This window comes from Manis javanica, chromosome 9 (assembly GCF_040802235.1).
Source record: "Manis javanica isolate MJ-LG chromosome 9, MJ_LKY, whole genome shotgun sequence".
Classification (NCBI taxonomy): Eukaryota; Metazoa; Chordata; class Mammalia; order Pholidota; family Manidae; genus Manis; species Manis javanica.
The window spans coordinates 121465849-121482870 of NC_133164.1; the positions used below are offsets into that span (position 1 = coordinate 121465849).

A 17022-nucleotide genomic window follows, 5' to 3' on the forward strand; every position below is an offset into this window, starting at 1 on the left:
GCAGATTTTGAGCAAGCTACCCCATGGGCTCCACGATTCATTCCCACAGGAACATCCTATACTTGGCTGGTCCACACCTCAGCCCAGAAAAGTTGCTTCGCCTGATCTCCATCCCTCCAAATGTTAGACAGGAGTTAAAGCAACCTTACAAAAATAAACTCAAAATTTTTGTCCTGTGGCTACATGAAGGTGTGGGGAGAAATAAATTTTCAGCAAGACCCAAGTTTATTTATATATATACATAGAAATTATACATATTATATAAATAATGGGGCTTAATGTTATATACATGTATTAATGTATATACATGTAAAATATATACATAATCAAGTATTCCTACCTTCTGCGTTTTTTTTCTGCAGCATTGCATGACACAGCAGGTAAACTTAATTCACCAAAGCTATCATTGTTATTACCTAAGGGAACAAAGACTTTTAATGAAAGTAACAACATGAGACACTGTTACCGTGATTTAGGATTTAGAACCTCTTCTATTAATAGAATTTTAAAAGAAAAGAACTTTTATCAGAAATGATTCATTTTACGCATGAGGAAAATGAGGTCAGATTGACTTCCTTAAGGTCACAGTACAATGTAAAGGTCCGGCTTCAGCAAAATAATGGATGATGGAACTGAATAATAAACTCAAGATTTTATTTCACTGCTCAGAGAATGAAGATTAAATGTTAACCCCAAACCCCAAGGTAAGAAACGTAGCAAGATCAATCACCCAACCAACAGAAGGCCTAACCTTTACGGACAACTGTGCCAGCTACTGTGGCTATAGTCATTACCGAGAAATTTATATTGTCATAGAAGACTAACGTTGTTGAAATAATGTTAGAACTATGTATATAAGTATTACATTTTCAGGTAAATTCTAAGTAAAAAGCAAGTGAATTCTTTGAAGACAGAATCTAATTTTACTCATCGTTCACTCAGTAGGCACCCAGTAAATGTGGGTTAATCAATACATACAACATTGACAGGCTGGTCACCTGCTGTGTGGAAATGATTTCTCACCCATTTCTCTGGAACTTCTGTTTAAACTAAAGTTAAGTCAGCATAGTAGATTGCAAAAGGTTGACTCTGGAGTTTGAAAGGCGTTCCACCTTTACTCGCTGTGTTGTCTTGGAATGGCTACTGTTCTAAAATGCACGTGGATGACACACATGAGAATTCATGTGGGTACAATTGAGAACCTGACCAGGTTACATTTTATGAACAAGCACTCTATAAAACTCTGAAATTATTAAAAAATGTTATCTGAATATTCTGATTTTTAAAATAGAATTGGGCTGGCATTGGCCAAAGACGATTTGGCTTAGAAAGCCTCGCCATTATTATTATAAGGCCATAATTAAAAAATCCCACTTACGTAAAAATATCTTTCTAACTACGAATCTGATGACAGACTTCCCTATGCCTAAACAGGGTCAAGCCCTTAGCAAGCCGGTATCTTCACGATCCGACCCCAAAGCCATCGCTGCCCATCTCTACACACAGCGCTCGGCTCCCTGCACTTTTCAAGCTGTGGTCTTCCCCGATTTTGCGTTTCCGAAGGGCTCTAACTTGAGGTTCGCGGAGGTTCTTGCACAGGGGCGGGAGGCGGCTAGACAGTCCCGGGGCCGCGCCGTTAGCGTTTATGACCAAAGGCCGTGCGAGAGCGCTGCAGACGCCCAGACGTTTTCAGCCAAACTGACGAACAGCCACTCACAGCCTGTTCGCTTCCCGGCTACCGTCAGGATCGGCTCGTGGCTCCTTGAGGTCTGAGACCTCAAGGGCCCCTTCTGGGGTCACTGGGAAGATGTTTTCTCATGATCTGGGGATGTGGACGCTCACGGCGGGGCAGAAGAGGCTCCTTCAGAAGACGGAACTACTTCCGCCCGGGGAAGCCGAAGGGCGGCCGCCGCCCAGCGCTAGCCGCAGCGGCCCCCGCCTCGCCTTCGGGTGCTTTGCGAGGGCGGGCGGAGGGGGCAAGTAAGGCGGGAGGGGGAAGGAAGGAGGCGGGACCGTCCGCGAGGTTCCCTCTCGGGGAACCTCTGCAAATCCCAGGTGGCCCTCCGGGTCACACGCCAACAGCTCGCCAGCCTGACGCCCGTCGGCCCGTATTCAGATCGACTCCTTCGGCTTTCCGTTCTCCTCTCTCCGGGGCGGGACTTCCTGTTTTCTCTCTGACGCACTTCCGGGAAGAGCTGCTGGACTTAAAACAAGAGGGTGCCCGGGTCTGCCGACATCTCAGGGTGGAAAAGGGGAACTCGACGTGGGTTTTATTAAGCCAGTTCCGAGATCCTGATTTTCTGCTTTTGGTGTCCGGCGCTCGGTCCACGGCAGACACGTCTTGGGAAAGGCCGGAAGTCGTTCAAGGGAGCGACAGGAAGTCCCGCCTTTTCCTCCCAGAGGGAAGACGGTGAGCCGGAGGAGTCAGTCAGAGGGGCGAGCAGGGGCGATCCGTCGGCGAACAGGTAAGTTATTCTCTGGCCGGGGCGGGGGTTTGGGGGCGGGGACCGTCCGGCGTCAGCGCGGGGCCTGGGGGCGGTGGCCTGAGGGCCCGGGCCCGTGCGGCTGGGCGCCGTGAACCCCGCCAGGCCCTTCGCTCTTCCTCGCCCCCCCCCCGCCTCCGCCCCTCCCGCTCGCCGGTCCCTCCCGACGCCGCCCAGCCTGCGACACACGCCCGCCGCTCGCCCGCGGGCCGGGCTGTCCACGCTGCTGGCGCCCCTCCGCGCGGCAGGCGCTCCTTTGCCGTTCGCTGTCCGCGGATGAAACGCGCGCTGAGGCGCGGAGCCGCCTGCGTCGCGACAGAGTCTGGGCGGTGGTTCCTTAACCGCCCGCCCACTCCGGTCACCCCGGAGGCGCAGACGCGCCGCCGCCTCCCGCGGCTCCTCCCGTTCTGGACCCCGGGCGCACGGAGGCCGCGGGTGGATGGCGTCGGCCGCCCCGGGTCACCGCTCAGCGGCTGCAGAGCTTCGCGGACGGCAGCCCCGGAGACACCCAGCCCTTCCCAGCCCGCGGGCACGCCCCGAGCGCCGCCCGCCCTGGAGACGCGCGCGGCGGAGGTGTTCCGGGGCTGCTGACCCCTGTCGCCGCGCGGAGCTTCGAATAGCCCAGCTGTTTGGGGGGCTCTGGAATAGAACATCTTGGCAGGGTTGGCATTCGTGGGCACACATGGAGTATGTGTTTTTAGGTCACCGTAGCCCTACTCGTGGCTGAATCGCTGCTCCGCAGCCTTGGCTGGCGCACTGGTCACAGTGTGCGCCTGTTTTGCAGTCCGGGGTTGTCCAGCTGACACCGCGTAGGAAAGGGCGCTAACGCGTATTGATTCGAACGTCATTAGGGGAGCTCGTTAGACAAATGCCGTGTATGCCATTTAGCACCGCAGCCTTGTAGAGCAGGAATTGTCCCCTGTTTGCCTCATGAAACCCAGATTAAATAATTTGAGCGATATCAACGTCAGGATTTAGATTTCAAGTGTTATTCATTCTTTTTCAAGTTTGCTACATGCAGAATTACAACTCCTACTAGCATGTCTGAGATACATTAAGGCTGGGCTCTTTACAGCTATGTGTTCCTGCATGCCAGTGAAAGCCAGGTGTGATTACTGCTGCTAACAGTTTCTACTGGCACCTTATAAAAACAACAACTTTGTTTTGGAATAATTTCAGATTAAAAGAAAAGCCGCAAGATAGGACAGAGGGTTGTACTGGTACTCGGCAAAGCCAAGTGTCTCCACTTGGTCAAACACTGGCCCCTCCTCCATGCCAGACACCAGCTTAGGTCCTGCAGGTAGTAACATACTGCCCTAGAGGATTCCAGGATTTGGTTGAGAAGAGAGAGACATAATGCCTTTTGCTAAGTGCTGACATGGAGTTATGGGAGCACAGACTGCCTGGGAAGGACTGATGAGAGCACGTAGGGTGCAGTAGTTGAGTTCTGTCTGAAGGATTGGTGGGTATTCATTTGATTGGTGGGATGTTTCTCTCAACATTTATTTTGATTAGGTTCAGTGGAGGAGGACTAACCTTTACAAAAGGCATTCTTCTAACTTGATTTTTCTTTCTCCCTCTGACATCTCCTTGAAAAATAAATTTGTATCACAGGTTGTGAGAAGAATCCCAGTTTCTAAATCCCCGAGTAGAAGAAATTAAGCTGTTACTTAGATAGTAAATGGAAATACCTAGATCTAAACATTTAAAAATTCTTTTTCATACTTGTTAAGTACTTCTTGTGGTCTGAGCACAGGTCTGAACTGTAAACTGGTGTGTTAGGACCCCACACTGGGGACCGTTCAGTGAGTGTCTCAGGCACCTTGGGCTGCTGTAACAGAACACCACTGCCTGGGTGGCTAAAACAACGGACGTGTATTTCTTACAGTTCTGGGGGTTGAGAAGTCCAGTGTCAGGTGCTGGCTCCTGACGCGGGCTGTTGCCGGCCTGGAGATGGCCACCTTCTTGCTGCGTTCTCCCATGGCAGAGAGAAGAGAAACTGGTCTCTCTCCCTCTCCTTGTAAGGACACTGATAGAATCTTGGGGGCCCCACCCTCATGACCTTATATAAACCTGATTGGCTCCCTAAGGTCCCACCTTCAGACACCGTCACGTTGGGGATTAGGGCTTCAGCGTAGAAACTTTGGGGAGACACAGTATACACTCTGTTGTGGATGGCTTTCTTAGAATTTTTGTTATTCTGTGTAATTCCTCCAAAATATACTTGATATAGAAGTAAATTGGGAACTGTAAATTTAGTGTTTATATGACTTTTAAAGTAAATCCAATTTGATTTAAAATAATATTTTAGATATATTAAATATGATTCAGAGACCAGTTGATGAAAAGAAATTTCAATTGTTTCATGTTGATTAAAGAGAGAAATAAGTGCTGAAATACTTTGGTGCTCTTTTTGGGCCTTGCACGAATGCAGTCCCCCAGAGAGTTGTCGGAATAGGGTATAAGGACGGTGGCAACGATCTGTTCCAGTTCTCTCACTGTCTTTGATAAGGGCGCTTCAAGAGTCCCACGGAAGTCGGTGACTGATCCCGCTCAGAGATTAGTGGCAGAACAAGGGTCAGACCCAGGCTTCCTGGTTTACAGGCCAGTCTTTCTGCTCCATCGTCGGTGCTTCTCAAACTTTAAGTGCACTGGACTCACCTGGGGAACTTGTGAAAATCCGGATGCTGGGCATCACCCAGAGGCTCTGATTCAGCGTGTCTGGGCTGGAACTGAGAATTTGCATTTCTGACAAGTTCTTTGGTGATGCTGAAGCTGCCCCGACTCTGAGGCCTCACTTGGAGAATTCTGGCTGTGCGTGATGTTGCCTTTGAGCTCTTAAGAGGAGAGTAACTAAACCTCCATCTATTTATACCAGTCTTTTTCCTCTGGTAATCAGAGAATTGAATTCTTTTTTAATTTTTTTATTTTGGTATCATTAATCTACAATTACATGAAGGACATTATGTTTACTAGGCTCCCCCCTTCACCAAGTCCCCCCCCATACCCCTTCACAGTCACTGTCCATCTGCGTAGTAAGATGCTGTAGAATCACTACTTGTCTTCTCTGTGTTGCACAGCCCTCCCCGTGTCCCCCACCCCACACTATACATGCTAATCGTAATGCCCCCTTTCTTTTTTCCCGCCCTTCTCCCTCCCTTCCCACCCGTCCTCCCCAGTCCCTTTCCCTTTGGTAACTGTTAGTCCATTCTTGGGTTCTGAGAAAAGAATCGAATTCTTTAATTTTGTGTTACAAAGAGTAATGCATGACTAACATAATAAGATGTAAAAAAGAACTAGAAATAGATATTTATCAGAGTTATTTTGGCATTTTCAAGGAAAATTTTTTGGAGGTAATTGTTGAGGTCAGACCACTTACTGTGAAGGGGGTACGTTGAGCTGTAGGGAAGAAAGACCCTGTCTCCCCAACATTCACACTACAAGGGCATCCAGGATGATTGCTAGATTGTATGGGGGTGAAAAACCACCTCCCCTGTGTTTCTCTGTGCTCTTCTCTTGTGTTTCACACGTTCCTTTCTTACATATCAAATCTTACCTGGTCCTAACAAGTTACATGCCTACCGTAGAGGTTAAATAAATATAAGTTCAATTGAATTAAAAAAGAAGCAAGGGAGAAAATAAGGTCTGTCATTTATCTGGAGAGACTTCAGTGCCCTAGAAAAGTTACTCTGCTTTCTAATTATCCCAATCACAGGTTTTTATTGAATAATTACAGTTTATTCCAGTAAACTATATTTGCAATTATTGGGATTTTTAGCACAATAATTGGAGGAGGTAGCATATTTGTCTGTTATAATTGATGAGTGGTTCCCCCACACCTTTTTATCATTCATCTGAAATGATTTTTAAGACCTTTTTATTGAAAATAGTTTTAGAATTAGAAGAAAATTACAAAAAAAATCCATAGAGGTCCTGTATACAGTACCTTTGTCAATGTCTTATGTAACCACAGTGCAGTTATATTAAAGCCAGCCGGTTGATAAAATTAATCTAAAGACTTCGAGTTTCACCACTGATGGCCTTTTTCTGGTCCAGGCTCCAGTCCAGTATCCCGCTCTGCATTTTGTTAGCGTACCTCCTTAATTGCTTCCAAACGGTGACAGTGCCTTCTAAATGTCCTCATCTTTCATGACCTTGGTACCTTTAAAGAAGGCTGGTCAGTTGCTCTACAGCGTGTCCCTCGGTTTGGATTTGTCTGATGTTCTCTCATGACAAGGTTGAGGGCGAAACCTTTTTTGGCAAGAACACCACCGTGGTGCGCTCTTCTCAGTGCGTCACGCTGTAGGTGTGGTCTCAGACGGTCAAGTTGTAGGGATGTTAACTTTGCTGTCCTGGTTGACATCGTTCTGTGCTCTAAAGTCAAATATTTTTCCTTTGTAATTCATAACCTTTGTAACTACTGATTTTGGTACAAAAGTTTAGAAGAAATAAAAATAATGTTAGAGTCTTTTGAGCCTGACCCTGACTGTGAGGTGTTGTTTATTTTGGGAGGCCTTGTTACTATCTGTTAGACCCAAACATGGGAGGGAAGGGTAAAAGTGTGGGCTGTCGGGAGGAAGGTATTTGCTAGAGAACTTGAGCTTGATCTCCGTCAGTCCTGGTCCTGAGCTGGCGGCGGTGGAAGCTCTTTGTCCCAGCATTTCTGCTGTGGTTCTGCAGCCTGTCTCACATTTGTCTTCCTGTGTATGAGTTTTCACAACTGCTCTGCATTTCTTAATATTCTCCCTAGAGCATTTTTGTAGAAGATAGATACATTTCAGTTCATCAGAAGGCAGTGCTCTAAATATCCTACTGTTTATCCACTTTCAAGTCCAGAGAGCTGGGTGTGTGTTCTCTGTGTAACCATGCTGATGAAATGCTGGATGGCGTACATAAATACACGTATAAATTGCATTTTCAAAAACACATGTGCCTTTATTATCCCAAACCGAGTAAGTTGGAAGATATATATATCTGGTGTTTCTCCCCGCAAAGCTCCTAAGCTCCTTGGAGGCAGGGAATAGTTCCCTTTTTGTTTACCAGTGGCTTGCTTGATACCAGGTACATACAAGGCACTCTCTCAATAAATATTTATGAATAAATGAATATTATATGTGCATTTTGTTAACTGCTTTTACAAGTTACCAGAATACTGTGAGCATCTTTCACATTAACAGAGCTTTATAATCCGCGAGGTATCCCAGTGTGTGGACGTGCCCCAGCAGGATATGCCGGCGTGGGGGCGTGCCACCCACAGCATCGGCATCTTTAACGCATCCTTCATTGTTGGAAAAGAGGTCGTTTCCAATTTTTTCTATTATAAAGAGCTCCATCGTGAATATCCTTAAACACATATTTTCTCCATTTCTTAAGGTAAATTCTGCAAAGTCATTGATAGCTCAAAGAAGAACATATTTTAAGGCTTTTGATAAATCTATTAGAAAACTACCCTCTAGAAAGGCTGTATAGATTTATATCCCAACCAGTGGCCATATCCCCGCATTTTTTCCCAATGTTTAACTCAATTTTTTAAAGAATAAGACTAAATTGATTTTTTGGGAGCTATTTTAAGGCTTGTCCCTGGAGTGTGGGGTGGTGGTCATAGTCTGTCAGAATAGCTAATAACCTTCCAAATTTTCACCGTGAAATTTTTCAGTTTTTGTTTGCCTCAATGAAGAGCAGAATAAACTTGAGTAAAGTAGTGGGTAACACCTAATCACTGTTTTACTTGGAGCACTTTTGGTGTCCTCCCTGAAGTTATAATTGACTGTATCTGTGGCCCTTACCAAACATGAAACTTCTTGAGAGTTTCTGATTTTTTAATTAAGGGATACATTTCTAATTCACATCACTCATAAAATTAACTACAGGTCAATTAAAGGTTTAATATAGAAGGCAAATATGTGAACCTTTTAGAAGACCATAGAGGGCAATAGTTCTTTGACTCTAAAAGAGAAAAAAGGTCCCTAAGTCACAAGTGGTGTAAACCATAAAAAAAAAGACCGATACATTTGATACTATTAATATTGACAAGTTGTGTTTATTAAAAACAACCATTAAGGAAGTGAACAGATAAGTCACAAGTGAGAACAGATATTTTCAGTATAAATGATAAAAGAATAGTATCCAGAAAGGCAAACAGTGGTAAATCTATAAGAATGATAGAAAAATGGGCAAATGACCAGAATAGGCATTTCACAAAAGAGGAAATCTGAATGCAAAGATACTCAACCTCATTAGTTATTAGGCAAAGGAAAATTAAGACCAAAATGGTATATAGTTTCATATACATGAGGTTGGTAACAGTGTAAAAATCTGACAATATCTGTTGTTTGGGAGGTAGGAAACAACTAGAATGCTTAAATACAATTGATGGAAGTGTAAATTGGTACAGTAACGAATTATCTAGTAAAGTTAAAGTTGCATTGTACCCTTAAACACAGTAATTCCTCTCCTAGGTCTTTATCCTAGAACAATGATTCTAAACCGTGTTCCTAGCACCTTAGCGCAACTTGTCAGAAATGTACATTTTTAAGCTTTACCCTAGACCTACTGGATCAGATACTTTGGGGATGGGTCATTTTTCCATTTTAGTAAGACCTCCTGGTAGTTTGATGCATTGCTAAAATTGAAGACGACGGTGCTAGGGAAGCTGTACACAAGTGCTGGGAGACATGTGCAGGACTGCTCCCAGGTACACTGTTGGTAAGGGGAAAACTGGAAGCAGTACCTGTCACAGGAGAAGGGATAAATGACATTCTCTTCCTGTAGTGAGGTACTGTATGGCGGTGAAACTGAACGCATCACCAGGGATAAATAGTAGGAATACCGTCTCACAGGAAAAAAGCTACTTCCAAAAGAATGCATAAAGTATTTTTCCATTTTTAAAAATGTTTAGAAACTCACAGAACAAAATTGCATATTGTTAGGAATACAGATATGGTTAAGTAGTAAAGAAAACAGGTAAATTACAAACATAAAATTCAAGTTTGTGGGTAGTTCTGTAAGAGGAAAGGTGAGGGGGACACCAAGAGGAAATGCAATGATAATAATTTCATTTTCTTAAACTGTGATCTGTTCTCAGGGTCTTGTAATATTATGCTTAATACTGTATACATATTAAAATTATTCTTTGTGTCTACCAAATATTTTAAAAAAAACATTATTTTTTCCTTTTTGCAAAGCCAGTCTACACAGGATCTATTCAAGATTGTGTGAGAAACATGTGATGGGCGTCATGGTGGTGAAGATATGTTCTTACAGGATTACAATATAAAAGCACTTTCAGGAGGAGAGAGAAAAAAGATTGGTTTTGATGGTGGTGATTGTTAATAACTTGTTAAGCACTTATGAGGTACCAGGAACTGGCCTAAGCACTCCCACAGAAGAAGACAATCTGGTAACGTCCAAGAGTGTTGGAGTTACAGGAAAAAAAGAAGTAAAAGTCAAAACGGAAGTGTAGAAGACTGGTAAAGAATGTATTTATGTCCATTCTCAAAATTACTTTCTTTTTCTTAGTAGGTTTTTTTTTTAAAACTAAAGTGCACAACTATCATTCTAGCAGACAACAAGTCCCTGAAAGCAGGAAAAGTAATTGCATTTTGTTTTTTAGTTGTAAGGATTGCATCTTCCAGTTCATGGAAAGTGATTACAGTATCATGCCACAGGAGTTGGGAAATCATATTCCCTTCCTAGGCAATTGGTTGCTAAAAAGGGCACTTCTGAAATCTATCTTTGCCTGTTTTATTTCTACTCTTTGATAATTTTTTTGAGGGTCACATGTCACATCTATCCTGTATTATGGGGACTTTTTCTTAAATGAGCAGTGCTTAAACTGTATACCTTATTTTAAGCCATCATGGTGTGACAGCCTCTCCTTGAAATTAACAAGCATAGGACCAGTAAAAATCATGGTTCTAGAAACCCTAAGTCAAATTACATGTCCTATGAATCCAAATAGCATTACTATTTTTGTTTGATATTTAGAGTGCTGAAATTGTCTAAACCACAAGGACTGTCAAGCGGCTGTCATTATGTGATGTCATACTTCCTAGCAAAGTCAGCCCTTCACTAACAAGTTGACAGCCCATGAGAGCCCATCCACAGTGGGGGTGTCTGCATTTCAGACACATGTAGTGCTTGTCAGAGATCCCTTATGGGCGGATGTAGGACACAGGCTTCTTGAAACAGCTTCTTGGTACTTCACTCCTGTAGTTGCTGTTGCATTTCGCTAAAGCCAGATGATCTCAGTCTTAATTCTCAGGGCTTTTGAATATGTTTGGTTTTCATATTTCTTTTTTGTTTTCGCTTATATGCTGTGCTTACTCTTCCTCCATTAACAAAAAAAATCTCTAAGTGGTTTTAAATAAAAATGAGATAATAAGCCTGGTAGAAAAAAGGCATTGTTTAACACCTTGGAGTAACACCAGCCTAAGCATCCAGTGTAACGGAAGCCCAGAATAGTTACCAGTTACTAATAGAATGGAAACTTTGTATTTTAGACCTAGAACAAGCAACAAACCACTTGTCTCCTAGTGTACAATTCAGTTGTGAATTCTAATGATTGTGAATTATGGATCAGAATTTGATATATAATTATTAGATCAGTTATTATAGAATGAAGAATCATAGTTATAGGGGTGTATGTAATTATGAAACCATTAGAATTTAAACTAAGGTGGTAATGTACTTTTAAAAATAGCTTAGGAAATTTAGATCATTAAGACAGAGGTGGTGGAGATTACAGTCTTTCAAAAAATGAGATCAAGTGGTTTTCATTAAGAATCTTCAAAGTCCATAGTCTGGTTTTCCATGTGAGTGGTGCTTAATGTCCTAGGATTTCAGGGTGGTAAGTTGAGGCAGTGTTTGTTAAAAGTGAGATTTAGAATAATTTTGCATGGCCAATGATGTGTAGGCAAATGGTCCTGGAGCCCCTGTGTGACAGCCTTTGTCATGCAGTGCATTTGTTCTCCTTAATGCACTGTTCTTTCTCCCGCTTTTTTCCTCTCCTCTGCACCTCAGCTCTTTGTCTGGTAAATACATGTTAAATACATACTGGTTTTTTTGAAGTCAGGAGGGACTTTAATTCAGTAGCTCCCAAATCTGGCTCATCAGAACCATCCAGGAAGCTCTTTAACACTACTGATTGTTGTCCTCACCCCAGACTTTCTTAATTAGAATCTCCTTGGGTAGGACACAGGGATTCATGATTTGATGATCAGCTAAATTTCTAAGTGATTGATATTACTTATAATTTCCTTGTTTTACACATGTGGAAGTAATAGCTCCTGGTATGCTCTTCCAGGGCTAGTTGCATTTCTCAAAAAGTGTTTTCGTAAGTTCTGTAAAGACTAAGAGTCATCATTAATGGTAGAATGACAAGCAATATGATGATTTTTGGGTTGGTGTGTGGTGGAGGTGGCTAGCTGTCCAATTAAATCAATTTTTCCCTCTCCAGAACATAGTCGCACAGCTCAGGTTCCATTTTTCAGACTCCCTTGTGGCGAAGCAGGTGTGAGTGGAAGTGGTAGATACCCCTTTGAGTCAAGGTTTTCAAGAAGCAAATGTGTCGCCTCTCTTATTCTGGCTTGCTTCTGTCAGGCGGACTCAGGGCATGAGGGAGCTGTAAGGCAGAGCTCCGGGGTGGAAGGAGCCCCTGTGCATCAGTCTAGAGCAGACTGCCTGCTGACCAGGAACGCTTGCTCGGAAAGTTTATCAGATGCACTTCTGTTGTGTCTGAGGCATTTTTAAGCCCACTCATTATGGTATCAGGGCATTAGCTTCTTGTTAGGTTGGTTCTAGCCACTCCTTGCAAATACAAAAGAAAAGGCAGGTGTGGGTGTGTAGGAAATCCGCATTCTGCAGCTTTCCTTCTGCACAAACGTAATTCTGTTACCTATTCCTTCATATGTAGGGGTGTGATACGACAGACGTGGGACATTTTATTAGGACGTTTTATTAGGCTGCACAGTTTTCTTAGAGGTATAATCGGATGGGGGCTGCCTGTGTCACAGGCAGCCAGTGATGACTGTGATGTCACCAAGAAAGGTTGCCTTCGCGGGTGCTGACTGCTTTCCAGAGCATTCTTGTTGGGTGATGAATTAGGGCGGTGGATTCTTATCTACTTTTATTGATTTTTTCGTTGTATAACTAACCAAAAAGCCAGTAAATGAATAAGTAATATGTAATGCAGAGTTTTCCAAACTGAAGTCATTTACCTGCTCCTACAGCCTCTGTGCTGTGCTTTATACCATAGTCTTTTATCATACCTTTTTCTTTTTTAAAAAACTTGAGTCTTTTCATAAGAAGTAATACAAGTGGAATCATAGGTTGATAAGTTATTTTTTTTCTAATACATATGTGAATAATATATACTTATTGCATAATAAATCCTTACTTGTGGTTATATAACTTTATTTTAAATGCCATTAGTGATATTTCAGTCATACTTGGGAAATACGTTCACATGATAAATGCTATTTTTCTAGTAGCTACAGTGCTTAAGCCATAAAATCCTAATACAAATAAATGCATCACATGGAAACCAGCAGATGTCCTGTGTGTAAAGGGGCCTTGGGTATTGCATGTTGCTGTTGTGGTGATTGGTATTCTGTTTGGTTAATGTGTACGTTTGTCACTGGGGGACAACGACAACTGAACAATTTGCTAACAGTGTTGAGCAGGATCTGCTTCTGAAGTTAGTGAATACTGGGACTAAAGAAGGCCTCTCTTGTAGAGAAAGGATTTGATAATAATCCCATAATCAGATCGTGGAGATAGTAGGGCTTGCAAGGGACCCAAGGGCATTGTTAGATTTTAGTATTTGAGGACAGGCTGCTCAGCGGGGAAGGTATTCACACCTTCTTTTTCTCTTTCCTGTTGCCTGTTAGTATTGTGTGTCTCCCAAGACACTGTTTTACGGCTGGTGTGGTAACCATAGTGGACAGGAATTGACAGGAAAATTCCAATAACGATGTTTTTTTAATGGCAAAGGAGTTGAAATTTTTTAGGACAGAGACACAACTGCACTGGAGGACCTACTTTGCAGTAGGCCCGCAGTTGGAGGTAAAGCTTTTTGGATTCCTGGGAGTCTTCTTGGGAACTGTTAGTGACTGTGTGGAGTGAGGGTTTTGTCTGGTCTAAGAAAACCTTTGTCATTTTGAGGAAGCTTTACATTCTTCTGCCCTTCTTACAGTTACTGGTGATACTGCCCAGGTCTAGCTAAGCCATTTGTACCAAATCAGCCTACCTCCACATTCTTTACCTTTCTTTTTTTACTGTTTATTTGCAAGTTATTTCAAGTTTATTTAAAAACGTGAGTAAAAATAGAGAAAGGACAACAGAATAACCTTTCCAGATAGTATGAGCTATTGTTACCGTTTTCATGGACTTGCTCTATCATTTCCACTCACTCTTGTTTGTATACATGCTCTCTTTACACACACACACACACACACACACACACACACACACACACACACACACGCTTTACTTTTTTTCCTGAATCTTTGGAGAGTACATTGATTACATCATGACCCCTTTCCCATAAGTGCTCGAGTGTATATTTTCTAAGAATAGGGGTATTCCCTTCTAGAATCATAGTGGAGTTTTCAGCTGTTTAAATTTGTGTTCATACTTGTATTAGGCAGCATCTTCCAGAGAAACAAAACCATTAGGACATTCTATGTAGACCTGTATCAGACGAGATTTAATACAGGACCTGGCAGGTCACTACTGCTGGGGGCGGCAGTGCTGCAGCCAGTTGTGTGGCAAGGCATCTTGCATTGGCAAAGAAAACTCGTGGGAACTTAGGGGCTCAGTATTCCCAGCTTCATCGCATCTTCCCACATGTTCCGTCCGAGTTTACAGGGCGCATTCCTTCCCAGTCAGTGTTCTCATTATAACAGTAGTAAAACCTCCTTTCTGATTCAGACAGTCATAGGATGAAGTTCTACATTTGATGCCCAGCATTTTCTGCCAGTGGCAGTAAGGAGGCCAGGCTCTCCTGGGAACACCTCGAAGCTCTCAGGCTGTTTATGCTGAGTTTGAGCCGGTAATTCCAATCCCAAAGCACATTCATTTTCTTTTGTCCAGTGGCATTCGGGCCAACCAACCAAAGTCATCGTATTTCTTGGTTTTCCAAAAATGTTTGCACAGAGTCACTAAGCTCTTTTCTTCTTGTAAGTGGTTGACTGGGATTATCTAATGCAGATACTTTGTGAATCTCTGTATAAGTGGTTCATGCCACAGGTTATATGTACATGCTCTCTTTACTACTGGAAACAGAGTCATTAGCATCTTTAATTAGATTAGATAGCCAGTTTCTAAAACTCCAGAAGCAATTCAGAAAACCCATCCTTAATATTCTGTTTCTCTAGAACCACTCTCAGTATCAAAATCTCTGTTAGGGTTCTCCAGAGAAACAGCCAGTAGGCTACACAGAGACATGTATACACAAGAGGAGATTTGTTAAAGTAGTTGGCTCATCAGGTTATGGATGCCAGGAAGTCCCACAGGCTGCTTTCTGCAGGATGGAGAAACGGAAAAGCTACTCATATAATTCAGCCCAATTTCTAAAGCTCAAAACCAGGAGTGCAGATGTCTGTGGGCAGATGGTAGATGTCCCAGCTCAAGTCCCTGCCTCCTAAAAAAAGAAATTTGCACTTTCTTTGGCTTCTTAGGCCTTCAATAGATGGGATTTTTTTCTTCTTTAAATGAAACATTCCTGACTTTGTATTTGTCTGCTCTTTCTTCTTGAGTAGCTGCAGGTGTTGCATCTCAGCTACAGTGATGCATGGTGTCCTGCCCTTCTCAGGGTGCTTTACCTGGAGGCACATACCTTCACTGAGGGTGTTAACTTTGATCACCCTTGGCAAGGTGTTGCTCATCTATCCACTGGACAATTACAAGTTTTTTTTTTCCTTCCCTTGCAGCTAATAAGCACTTTGTGGGGAGATGCTTTAATACTGTTCAAACATTTTGAATATCAAAATAATTCTCACTAGATTTAGTAGTATTCACTGATGATGTCTGCCTGATACAGTCTGTACCAATATATTGTACAGAGATTTTCTGTCTCCTGCATTCCCTCCATATTTGCCAGTTTGTGGTTCTACCATAAACAGTGCCATCCTTTGCTCCGTCAGTCCATCTGTCTGCTTGTCTTGTCTGTCTCCAAATTGTTAATATGGACTTACTCATTCCTACTCATAGTGGTTTATTGGTACTTATTTTGGTGCTCAGGGTGTTCCAGAGTTGGCCAGTAGGAGCCTCTCCCAGCTGCCTCCTGTGTCTTTGTCACATCCTCTCTCTTTTTTGCAAGCATTTCCCCACATTCTCTCGTAACAGATGCTCCAAGCTCATCTTGGACCTCCCTTGCCCCGGCCCTGGAATCCGCTGTTCCTCAGGGAACCCAGATTCCTTCAGTGCGGACGGTCTTTGAAGCCAAGACCTGGGTGCCGGGGTTGCTGCTCATACTGGTGCTCCTCCCTCCATCCTTGAGTTTTTACACAAGGCCTGAGGAAACGTAGATCGATGTCTTGGTACCTCAGGGTGTTTGGCTAAAACTAGACCCGAAGCATCTCTGTTAAAACAAGTCATTCCCTAACTTTCCTTTTCATTTTAATTATGAGTTTAGTCCAAGAACCACAATCATACATACATTTCTACCTTACAGATGGGCTTCATTGGTCTGCTTGAGAGTGGTCATCATTTTCCATTGCTTCGGCCATATGTAGAGGCTTCTTTTAAAGCTTTCTCTTCAGTCGTTCCCTCAAAATAATATGTTATGGAAAGTATAGAAAAATGACAGGAAGAAGAAAAAAATTACCTGTAATTTCACCACTCAGAGGAGAAAACTATTAACCTTGTGATATATGTGGACTTGGTTAGGACTTTATTTAGTTTTAAAATTTAATACTAAGCTTTTCTCCATTCTTAATATACTTTCTTAACATTCAATTCTTTAATACCTAAAACTTTATATGTCAGATGTCTTGAGACTTGATAGTTTTATATCATGTGTTAGCTTATTGACATTTGGGATTACAGTGTTTTCCAGATTTCTTCCAAAATTAGTAGTTGTATTTTTTTCCCCGATAGTTCTTTGATTAGCCATTGTATTCCATCTCGTCAGTGGACCTGACAACTCTGTGTAATCCAGAACACTGTGGAATGTGTCTTTAGATTTTTTTAGAGTTCTATTTCCCCTAGATTTACATTTTGGAAATACCCATTTTCTTCCATGTTTACTGCTGGAAAGAAAAGCAAATTCCTTATTAAGAATACTTCTTCTATGGGGTGAGTGTTCAACAGTTGCTTAGTGTCAGTGATGGGTTTCTCCTTGAATCGAGGGATCCTAGTCCTCCCTCCTTCTCACTTTCCAGAGGAGGAAGCTGAGGTTCCAGCAGTCACCCGGTTGCGGGTGTCCTGCCGCGGATCGCTGGTGTGGATGGGAGGAAAATGAGGGCCTTCTTACTTTACCTTAATGTTCTTTTTCACTAGTGCTTAAACTTTTCAATGTGAATGTATTTATTATGTG

General features: G+C 42.7%; 1 protein-coding gene across 5 annotated transcripts in view; it reads left to right on the forward strand.

Moving 5' to 3' along the window:
• Positions 1-2328: 2328 nt before the first annotated feature.
• ZNF407 (zinc finger protein 407) overlaps positions 2329-17022 on the forward strand; it is a 422744-nt gene continuing 408050 nt past the window's right edge. For 3 of the 5 annotated variants that reach the window (XM_073213230.1, XM_073213233.1, XM_073213235.1), the window contains exon 1: positions 2335-2465. The gene's annotated coding sequence lies outside the window, so the exon portion shown is untranslated. Of the gene's footprint in view, positions 2466-17022 lie in introns of all 5 variants that reach the window. The other 2 variants (XM_073213232.1, XM_073213231.1) reach the window with 2 other exon arrangements.